General features: G+C 36.7%; 1 pseudogene; it reads left to right on the forward strand.

The window, feature by feature from the left end:
- The first annotated feature begins 11101 nt into the window (after positions 1-11101).
- LOC101578036 overlaps positions 11102-11647 on the forward strand; it is a 7909-nt pseudogene continuing 7363 nt past the window's right edge.

Here is an 11647-nt window from a genome sequence, read left to right on the forward strand (position 1 = left end):
CCGGCGCAGGTCAGCAGGAAGCTCTCCACACACTCACTGTACCTGGGCTAGGACTGGGTTGGGGGTTCCCGGAAGTCGGCAGAAGTTCCTACTCGGCAGGAGGGGTGGTGAGGTACGGCAGAGTGGTGTGGGGCGGCCCGAGGGGGTGGGAGAGGGTGCGGCCCAAGCTGCGCCTGGGCTGGGACTGGTCCTGCAGGAGCAGTGTAGAAGGAAGTTCTCCACACACTCACCGGACCTGGGCTAGGACTCTATGTGAGCTTTGTGTTCTATTTCGTAATATAGATGAATCTCTTCTGAAAGAAAATAAGCATTGTTGATCAATTTTGCATGCCTGTATCTGGTAATCTGAGCTACTTCTTTGAATATAACAATATGTAATATAATAATCACTGTTAATTTTTTATTATCTTGCTTTGAAATTCTGTGTCATTGTTTCTTTTCTCTTTCAAACAAACAATAAAATATCCCATTAACAAAATGGTACTTTCATGACTGCATTCTCAGCTTTGACTTAGTTTTTCAAATAGTCATACTACGATTCAGATTCAGACTCGGTATCTCCAGGATACTAAGATGCTAATTTTCTCCCAAAACCTAAAGCTCCTCCATGTTCATATAATACTCAAGCTCTCTTGGATTATATTATGAGTACCAAGGTTTTAAGGGACATTTTTGAAAGAAAATTCCGATAAGTACCATCTAAATTTATTGTAGGACTTTCAAATTCTGAGGTCATAAAGAAATATAAATGTATAATACCAATAATTACTAAATTAAAAGCAAGATATAAAAATTCTCATTTCAATTTAAATTGTTCTACTATTTAAATATTTTTAATTTGTCAAAAAGCTGCTTGGTGTCACCCATTTTCACACACCCTTTAAATTTTAATTTAATGTTTTGTGTAATCAAATAAATTCCTTTATCACGTCTTCAGTAGGTGATTCTGCTCTACCCATGATCTCAGTGTATTTATTTGGTCTTGTGACAGGGAGATAAAGGTCAGAGTCAGAATCACAGGTTTCTAAAGCTACAGAAATAGTACATCTGTGATCAAAACTTAAATCCGTCCTCTGAGGTCAAAACTTCAATCTATTTAGACTTCAGATTCTGGTCATATGTTCATTCAAGATGTTTATTTCCTTTGCTATAACTGTAAGTTCTTACACCACAAAAGCATTACAAATAAAAAGTTAATATAGAGTATTAAGCATAATTTGTTTCTTGAAGTGATCTTAAAGGCAGTTAAATATCTGAGGTACTGATGTGTCAAACACATTTGATGAATGTGCTCTAAAATAAGGCTTCAGAATTTTGTAAAACCTAGCTCAGATGATGGCTAACAGCCCCTGAAATTGTGTTATGGGCTAACATACACAACATTCAAGATACAGTGAGAAAAGTGAAGTTTTGGCTCTACAGTTTGATTTCCTTTATTTTTATGATTTTTAATTTTTTTTGTATTTTAGGGAAGGGTCTACAGGGTGTTCCGGGTCTCACTACTAGATTGGACTCATAGTGATCCACCTATTTACAACCTTCCAAGAGCTGGGATTACCCAGCATGCACCAGTCTCAATTGCCATCTCAGTGTGCCCTGGAGGTGGGGCTAGCAAGGCATGCCAGGGGATTGAACCCCTGGCCCCTGTGCCTGCTTGCAGGCGATTTAATCCACTGAACTATTTGGCTGGCCCTACATTGTGATTTTTAACCACAGTTCTACAGTTATCAAATTTGTGAATACCTTTATTTTTGTGTCTCATTATTTTTATCGAAATTATTTTTTTTCATCATTCTTTTAAAATAAGTTATTTGGGAAGAAGTCTATTAAGTACCTAAAAAGCTACTATGTTTCATAATGGGAGAAATACCTGGGCAATGTAAGAAAACTGTTTCGCACTTTTGTCCAAATTTTTATTTATTTAATTTTTACTGTTTCAATCTTACATTTTATCTTTTATTCATCTTAATGAGAAAAAGATACAGTTTCAAAACTGGTTAGTATGACAGTTATAGCAATTAATACACTGCATATTGTCTTCACAGCAGTTATTCAGAGGACAAGATGCAAACATGGTATCTTGTCTAAACAATATTAGTATTGTTAATTAAACAATGTTAGTACAAGCATTTGTTCTCATTGAACTAAGAGAAAGTAGTTGCATATCTATCCTATCTATCTTGTATATACATATTTTTTTCCAGTACAAAACTGTCCTTTAAACAGTTTGTAAGAGCTTAGCTTGTGCAATTGGATCAGTGACAGCGAAAGAAGGGAGAAATTTAAAGAGTGACTCAATCACACCACAAAACCAAGCAAGTGAAAAATTTCATTTTGTTGCTTTGAGTTAGGTAAGTTATTACATGAACATATATGCACATATTTATTTTCTATGTTTATTAATTTTGTGTTCTTGACTTCTCTCTTAAAGTTTCTATAATATCTTAGACAGGTTGATATTTTGATTTTATTTCTTGAAACCCTGGATGGTATTTCTCATAGAGTTAAGTTTTGATTGTCAATTAGTATTTATGAAGGTATTCAACTGTGAACTGCATTGTATTAGTCATGCTCTAAGGAAAAAATTATGTATGAGCTCCCTGGAAGCACTGAAACTAGACTAGACAGCAGGAACTCAAGTGCATACAGTATGGACATGCATACAGGAAGACAGCAATGGGCAATGGATGATCCCATTTGAATTTTCTGTGAGTCTTCATGACCAACTTAGATGTGCTGTAGATGAAGGCGTTCCACTTGGAGCCTACATGCCATAAGCTGACTGCAAGTATCTATAAACTAGCAGAAATTGGGCATGAAATTTGTGCATACACCCACATACATTTGCTGCCAGAAAGAACTGTTTCTTTCAGTACTTGCTCACAGATGTAAAGCTCCTTGAAGAACATTAAGAATCACTGTTTTAAGCCAAGAGATACCTGTTTGGACATTCAGATACGTGTTTGAACAGACTGACAGGAACACACATAATGTCAGGTGAATGTGATAGGCAGTCAACAGCCCTGAAAACCTTCAGAAGGCCAGGACTACCACTAGTTGTACGTCAGGCTCTGCCTCGCATGCTTTTCAGTTCTGGTTAAATCTTAATTACAATTCTGTGAACTGATTCTCCTGTCCTCTATTTCACAGTTGAAAAATTTGAGGGTCAGGAAAATTAAACACATACCAATTAGATGTTTACATTGCTGAGGCAATTATCATGTACCATGATTTTTGCTAGTCACTGCTTCATGGATTATTTCATTTAATTCTCACAGTAAACCTATAAAGAAAGTGTTATTTTTAATTTATAGATAAGTAAACTATAATTTAGAAATTTATGTGATTTATTCAAAATTACACAATTATAGAAAAATAAAACAAAGATAAAATCAAACAGTGTATGAAACAGTCTATGCCCATAATTACTATTTTGTACGAAATTTGACTCAGAGTTTGTAGTACTTTTATTAAAGCACAATTAGCAGAAAAGCATCATCCATTCACATTTATATTCTACTAAAATGACTTTAGTCCTAAAGGGATTAATAAGAGGAGAAAATGAATTTTTTAAGACACCTGAATTAATTAACACAAACTTTGAACATGAGTTTGAGGTTCATATGCACTTGAAACTTGAGAGTTGAAGAGAAAGAACTGAATATAACCTGGTCCAAATGCCCCCTGAAGTTGCATGTCCTCTGTTCTATCTCCTTCAAGGCAGCACCCAGTCTTTGCTTGAAGTTCTAGATGGGTAGAGAACTCACTGTTTCCCCAAGCTCAGCCACTACACCACTTCAGCTGTGCAATAATCCTATGTGTGGAATAATTCTGTGAAATGGAAAACAATGCGAACAAGTTTGTATTTGGGCAAACTAAACCTAAAGTAATTTACATCATGTCATGTCCTTCTTTTCCCTTTATTCCTCTTAATTATGCAGCCCATTTTACTCAGGTTTAATCTATCTTCTTTTATTTTAATGTTTTTTAACAAAAAATATAGGCACAAATATTCCACAATTTGGTACTTCTTGTTTTTAATTAGCAACAAGTCAATTTCTTTTACAGTGTACAACTTTTAAAAGGCTAGCCTTTTTGACTGCTGGTCTTATATTTATGTGATGAAATATTTCACTTACTCATCAAAGTGTATGAACTTCCCTACTTTATAACAAGTAATCTGTTAAGATTAGAAGACATAAAGACACATTTATTTCCCTCAAGGAAATCAAAATCCAGTGGAAGAGACAGACCGGAAGATCTATGTCACTGGAGGTGATAGCATCTCTGTAGACCATTCTGTCACAAAACTCAGACCGTAACCTTCCAGAGGATGAGTTCAGGGACCCTAAGCTCCTCTTTGCCTTCCCAACGTTTTTCTTATTATATCACACTGTGTGTGTCTTTTGTCTTTATGCTAGATTCTGTGGAATTCCTTCTAATTTTGTTCCATGTCTTCTTGCCCCTCTACAATTCCAGTTGATCTGAGAGCTTGAGCAGTCAGGTGGCTATCTGTGCTAGATCACCTTGTACCAAGGACACAGCAGAAAGCATATTGATAGCAGAACTGGATTTATTTTTGTAATAACATCTTCTTTTAGAAAATTCACCACATTCTAATTCATGGTTCTCGAGTGTACTTGGTTAAGAAAAAGAATCCAAAATGCGGACTCTCTCCTACTTTTCTGGGCCTCTTTTATTTTTCAAATGTGTTCCTGCTATTAGCTACAATAGTGACCCCCAGATTAGTGGTGCACTATCATATGACAACTTACCAAACCAAGAAGCAGCCTTGGCAAAGAATTTCAAGAAATTAAATACAAATTGCTAGCAAGAAGGTATAATTTTTTCCCAGTAAAGAAAATAAATGTAAAAGCGAAAAGCACCTACAGGATTTTAATCTATGTCTTCGACTTTTGATCATTATTGATTGTGAATCTAATAGTCTCCTGCACTCCTTGTTATCAATTTTAACCTAGATAAATTAGATTTTTTCCTTTATTCCCACCATAAATCTGAAGCATCTATGATAGTCACAGGAGAAAACTTTGTAGACCATGGCTCAATATGCCATCTAACTTCTAAAAAGAGAAAGGCCAATAGAATCATGTTTAACAAAGGTAAAATATTTATCTAATAATCTCATCATCATCTTTCATATTATATTATAATTTAAGTTTCCGAGCAAAATAAAGCTTCTCCTCTGAATAGTAATAGGATATAGCAGGCTAGTTCCATCTACTGATTTTCTTCCAAATAGGTGAAAAAGCTCTATGCCTATTAATTCATCTCACATACATGGCTGTATAGGTTTCCTTGTAATCATTTTGTCTTCTGGAGATATTCTTATAATATTAGTACTGATATTGTTTTCCAATTGGACAATTGGCTCATCTTCCATGACCAGAAATGATTTTATCACTATTTAGCTTTTTTATCACTATTTTGCCTTTTGTCACTATTTTCCTTCTAAAACACACTGCTCTCCTACATCATTGTCTTCATCATCATGCTATTGAAGTTCTTGCATCAGAGCACATCTCTCTCAGGAACCCAATGTTTAGCTCTCTGCATTCTGTGATATGCCTGCCCTTTATTTCAAGCTGCAGAATATAGCCAGTCATTGTGGGATGTAAACCAACTTTGCGGTGATAGACACACTCTACTAAAATTATAATAAAGTATTTTCCTACACATATTTTTAAGTTTAAAAATATGAAATTCCAATTTTCCATCCCCACATGGACTATAAAATTGACTTGTCCCCTATCTCTGTCTAAAACCTTGTGGTAGCTCCTCCTGGTTCATCTATGTGGAGGACCATCAGAGCAGCTCTCCTTGAAAGAAGAGCAATTGTCTCCATTTTGGCTGAGCCTGACTCTGTTTCCTTGTATTGATATGTATGGAGCTGCCTAGGACTTCTCTTTATCTTTTCAATTGGTCTTCAGCAATACATATTGGTCTAGCTGTGGTTCTGGTACATATGTGTTTGCCTGGTAACCTACACTTTGAAGGTGGCATACTCTTTGAAGATGACATGCATGGTTGAAGGTGGCATGCATGTTTGAAGGTGGCATACATGTTTTCCCTACACCTGCTGCTCTTTAATGTGAGCCAGGTCAAGACAGAATGAAGTGTCAAAGCTCTGCACTGACAGCTGGGATTAAGCCTTTAGATAGAGTCTATGACTTCCTGAGGCTTGAAAGATTATATCACACCTGAACCCCCAGACCACTGAAACAATGGATACTACCTCAATAGCATAATATGGATTACTTTCTCTGCATATGATAGAGGTAAATGTAGGCCACCTCTCTAGCTCAGCTCACTGTACTCACCTACTTCAAACAATGTTCAGACATTCCTCCTCAAGCCACTCCTCCTCCATCAGCCTCTTTGTTCTGGAAAGCTATCTTCGTGGCTGGACTTAGGGCCACTTGGCTCCCCAGCAATTATAAATATGTTTTAGTGTCTTTATTTTTGCTGTGGGTTGCACTGGGAGTGGTAGATTGGCTTAACTTGTTCGGATTCCAATAACATAACATTGGGATTACAAATACTGACTTCTTGGAGCAAGACAAGAACTTGGTGTGGACTCCTACACTTCTATGCTACGCATCCACATGGTGTCTTGGAAGAAGACATTCCTGTCCACTTCCCTGCCTTGATGGAATATAGTAAGGCTGTACAGAATTACCTTTCCAAGTAAATTCTGGGGCAGGTTTTCAAAAGCCAGTGAAAGAAGTTCTCCTCTGTTTAGAAACTTAAACTTTTATAAGTCTCATTAGAATGTGTTCTGTTGGAGAACAGATGACGATAGGGTAGATGATGATATAATAAGCTCTATAAGGAAAGCATTAAAGCAAGCACTCTGGTGTTATTAACGAGAGAGCTGTCAGGAATACAGCTTGTAATAACAGGAACAGAGAGTGCTTTTTTCAAAGACTGAACTTAAAGTTCCAATGGTAAGCAGGGAAATGACATTTACATTGAGACATAAATTGCAGTCTGTGACACTGCTTCTTTATGTAAGATGGGTTTATCTTGGTTTTTGGAAACGTAAATTGAAACCCTGTGTTTTCCCTTAGATTCAGAGCATGGAAAGTAAAATAAAGCTTGTCTGTGATATATCAGTAAAATGCAAAGGAACTTCCACTGCCTAAATAGAAGTACAAGATACAAAGATGGGCCTGTTTAAAAGGAAATGTAAGCTTGTGAGATTGGTTTCCATTCTCCTACAGGTTAGTGCCATGAAGACAACAGAAATTTTACAGTGCAGCAAAGTATGAAAGAAGCACATGCTTCTTTCTGATCCCCAAATAGTAAACAAACACAGTCACATATCCTAGGTATCAGTGATGCATTTCTCAGACTTGAAAGACTGAAGTAGAATTTGAAATGCCTTTTACCTCCATCTTAATTTTCCTTCCCAAATAAATTAGATTGTGCTCAATTTTGTTCAAGTTCCTAGACCAGGTGATTCTTTGGTCCCTTCGGCATTACTATCATGAGGAAGTTTTACAAATCAGCCCTAACCCTGACCTCTGTGTAATATGACGATGCAAACTCTCCTCAGTGAAAATGTAAAGCAATTATCAATTATGTATCATGAATTTGTATTCATTCCTTTAATCCACTGTATAATTCTGCCACTAGCACCACTCACCAGGTTTCCCACAGCTGCCCACTGGGTTTGGGTCCTCAGTACTTAGGACCTAGGTGCCATCCACCAGGACAGAATGATAGGGGCTGGATTCTTATCTTCTGAGCTAAATATTTTCCAACATTTCAGATGTGAAAAGACACTGTTTCCTACCCACTTTTTGGAGGTTAGTGTAATTGTTTACCAAGAGGACATCAATAAACATCTTATAGATGTGATAATAAAGCCAAGTAGTGCACTGCTGTGCCATTCTTTTCAAGCCACCTCGAGGAACCATGCTCTGTTCTGCCTTTATGGTCTCTGCAGCTGACTGGAGTCTGTGACTAGAATAACTTAGGTGGAATTTAGTAATTCAGTGCTGCTTGGCTCTAAGCACACTATTAATGTGACCTTATGCTTATTAAAAACAAATAGGATTGTTTTGAAATAAAATGGTCAAGGCAACATTCAATGAACAACAAAAAGAATTCAATGATTAGTAAAAGCAGCAGTTAAAGAAGTAGAAACAATGTTAAGACTGTTTTTAGACTTAGAACCATTTGTTTATTTACTTGGTACAGGGTCTGGCTACACAGCTTGGACTGATAGTGTTCCTTCTGTCTCAGTCTCCCCAGCAGTGGGATTGCAGGTGTGCAGAATATGCCTGGTTTCCAACTTCACAACATGCCTGAGGTTCCAGGGCCAGCACAACGTGCAATACCAGAGATCAAACCTGGGTCCTTGTGCAGACCAGGCAGGCGCTTAGACTGTTGAGCTATCTCCCTAGCCCCAAAACTATTTTTAGAAGACAACTTCTATTTAAAGGATCTTGACAATTTCTCCTTAAGCCCCACTGTTCCAACTCAGTTATTATTCCCACAGTGGAACCCTAAGTGACCTCAGCAAGTCGCTCAGATACATATTTTCCACAGTGATTCAACAACATTACAAAAGAAGTGCTCCTATTTCTATTATATGGTTCAAGAAAGATAGGCAGAGAAAACTGGGAACAAGTTGTCCTTAAAGAAAAAAAATTATTTGCAAATCACCCTGATTCTCTTGCATGGTCTGGATTCAATTTTCATTTGGTCCAAATTGCCAAGACCCATTTTCCCTATCAAGAAAGAAGGCCATGTGTTTCACAAAGATTCCACACTTGGTAAGATAAACACGCTAAGGGCTGGCGAAACAGTTCAGTAGAAAAAGCCACTTCTTTGGCAAGTGTAGGGACCAGGGTTCAATCCTTGGTCCCGCATGCTGTGCTGGCCCCGGGGCATGCTGACCCGGTAACAGAGTCCAGGGGTGACAACACATGCCTAAAATCCCAGAGCTGGGGAAGCTGAAAACAGGAGGATCACTGCGCTATGTAGTTGAGACCCTGTGCCAAATATACACAAAAAAAATAAAAAAAGAAAAAGAAAAAAGAAAGAAAGAAGGCAATGGAAAGCTAGAGTAAAGATGGTAATTTCCAACTGTGGTTACTGCTGTCATGAAGCTAGGAGAAGCACCTGCTGGTGAGTCCCCTTGGTGATCACCCTTTCCTTGGCCTCAAAGCTATGTTTACTCTACCCCAACTCCTCTCCATACTTATATAGTAATATACTAATATGCTATTCTCCATTTCATGCATAAACTTTTCACATGTTAAGACAATTATAATCTATAGTCAGAGAGGTTTAGTTTAGTAGCATAATCAAATCTGCACAATTTTCTGCAAGTACTTGCAGGTAGTACCATACTTTGAATTATATATTCTATGTATAAATCATTGAAGCCTACTATTTAGATGATAAGAAAGAAATATGCTTTAAATGTATAAATCAGTGGATATTGGCTTTAATTAAATGAAGAGAAAGCACATAATGGGCATTTATAATGTGTACATAAAATATTGACTATACCCAGCATATTGATTATTGCAATAGTATCATAACATGACTACAGGTATATTCTATTACCTGTTAGTATATATTGGTGCATTCTTCATAGAAAATAATTTGCCAATGCTTTTACAAAAACATAAGAATATCATGAAAAGTCAATAATCTTAGTCCTAGCACCTAGACCCACATAAGTATCTTAAGGGAAATAAGGAAACAATGAATTGCTACAAATAAACAAAGCTAGAAATAAAGTAAATAACTCAAAATGAGGAGATTAATTAATTCACAGAGATATACCAACTCTATGAAATGTTTTTGTGGAAAATAAGAAATGCTATTTTGGAAGGCTTTCAGACATCAGGAAAAAGTATCTAAAGATACAAATATTACATAAGAGTAAAAGTAAAAGAGTATACTTGCTCTATGACTATTTTTCAAAAATTAGAACAAAATATAGAAAAGTGAGAATAAAGTAGATTTTTAAAAATACTTTTGTGCATTATTTTAAATGTTCGATTATTGTGAGAAGATTCTGAAAGAAATAGTTTATTTTTAATTTTTTAAAAATGTATTTGGTAGAGGGTCTCACTATGCAGCTCAAACTTTTAGTGATTTTCCTGTCTTGGCCTCCCCTGTGTTGGGATTACCAGCGTATACCACCATGTCTGGACTTGGCAGCCAGATCAACATGTACAGGGGCAGGGCTGGCACTGCCTGTGGTGCCAGGGATCGAACCCCATTCCCTGAACTTGCCTAACAGGCAATTAGTCCTCTGAGCTATCGCTCTGATCCAATAGTTTATTTTTAAAGAACTCATTGAAGACAAAACTTATGCTTTTTGAGGGTCACTAAAGAGGTGATGTATAATTAAAATTTTAGGGTGCATATAAATTAAAAGGTATGCTTTTTATATTTTACTTGAATTTGTATAAACTCTTACTTAACCCTTAGACTTTTCTACCTATACAGAATAAATTGTAAATAGAGAACAAAATTAAGTATAAAGATTGTTAAAGAGTATTGATAAAATGTGTAATAAGGATAGATTCCTATAAAGCTGGTAAACAAAAATATATTTTATGTAGAACTCTGTGGCTTGGCATGTAGTCCATGTATGTATTTTGAGGATGTCCAGAAAATCTGTTGTTGCTCTGCAGAGACAGGCCTATGGTCCAAGGTAAATGTCTCTGATAGTTCTTCACTGAGAGAAGTAGAATGTTATTTGCAACCTTGAGTTTGGTGTTAACCTCCCAGAAGCTTAAAGGTGTAACTCTTCAAGTTAAAATTATGTAAATATTTGTACTTGTTGCTAGTTCTTTGCAAAAAGAAATTATTTTAAAAACAACAACACTGATTTGAAAGTTGAGATAAGAAAAGTAGTACATTTCAAATTTATCATTCACACTCAGAGACTATACACTGTCACTCCATATTTAAAAAGAAAAACACCCCATTGACTTTGATAATTTAAAAAAAATCACTGCAAATCTCCACTCACTGGAAAACTGCTGCATTACCAGTTCTATATACTAGGTAGAGAAATCTCTTTGCCATTGTCTCACCCTGGAATATACCGATGGCATGTGCTGCCTGTGAGTGGCAAATTGGCTTCAAGAAATATTTGTGTGAAGATAACTTAGTAACCTACTATACAAGGACTGCTCAGGTCTAGGACCCAGACACACTGGGTCCTAGACCTGAGCAGTCTGGGACTTGTTGAAGTGCTGCAAGATAATTTTCATGAGAGAGGAGCATGGAAAAACAGAGCTTTAATCCAATTCAGGCTAGCCACCAAACATTTCCCAATAATAGAACAGAAAGTGTCTGAACACATTTGTTTGTTTCACCTTGGCTTAAATACCCTTTGTGGTTTGTAGGGCAAACAGGATGCAATGTGGCCTATATTGAGTAGCATAGTTAAAAGCTGTTACTGTGGTAGGTTGAGGCCAGGTCATGAGAATTTATGATTACATAGGGTTTAACACACTCCTTTTCAATTAGTTCTGTTTTTGTTCTGATCCCCCTTGTGTTTTACTTTATCTCAACAAGGATGGGAAGGAGTGAGACACTCCAAGCAGGGTCATGGACAGTTGACTCTGCCTCTATCTCTTTCTCTCTCTCT

The sequence above is a fragment of the Octodon degus genome, unplaced genomic scaffold (genome assembly GCF_000260255.1).
Source record: "Octodon degus isolate 3935 unplaced genomic scaffold, OctDeg1.0 scaffold00125, whole genome shotgun sequence".
Taxonomy (NCBI): domain Eukaryota; kingdom Metazoa; phylum Chordata; class Mammalia; order Rodentia; family Octodontidae; genus Octodon; species Octodon degus.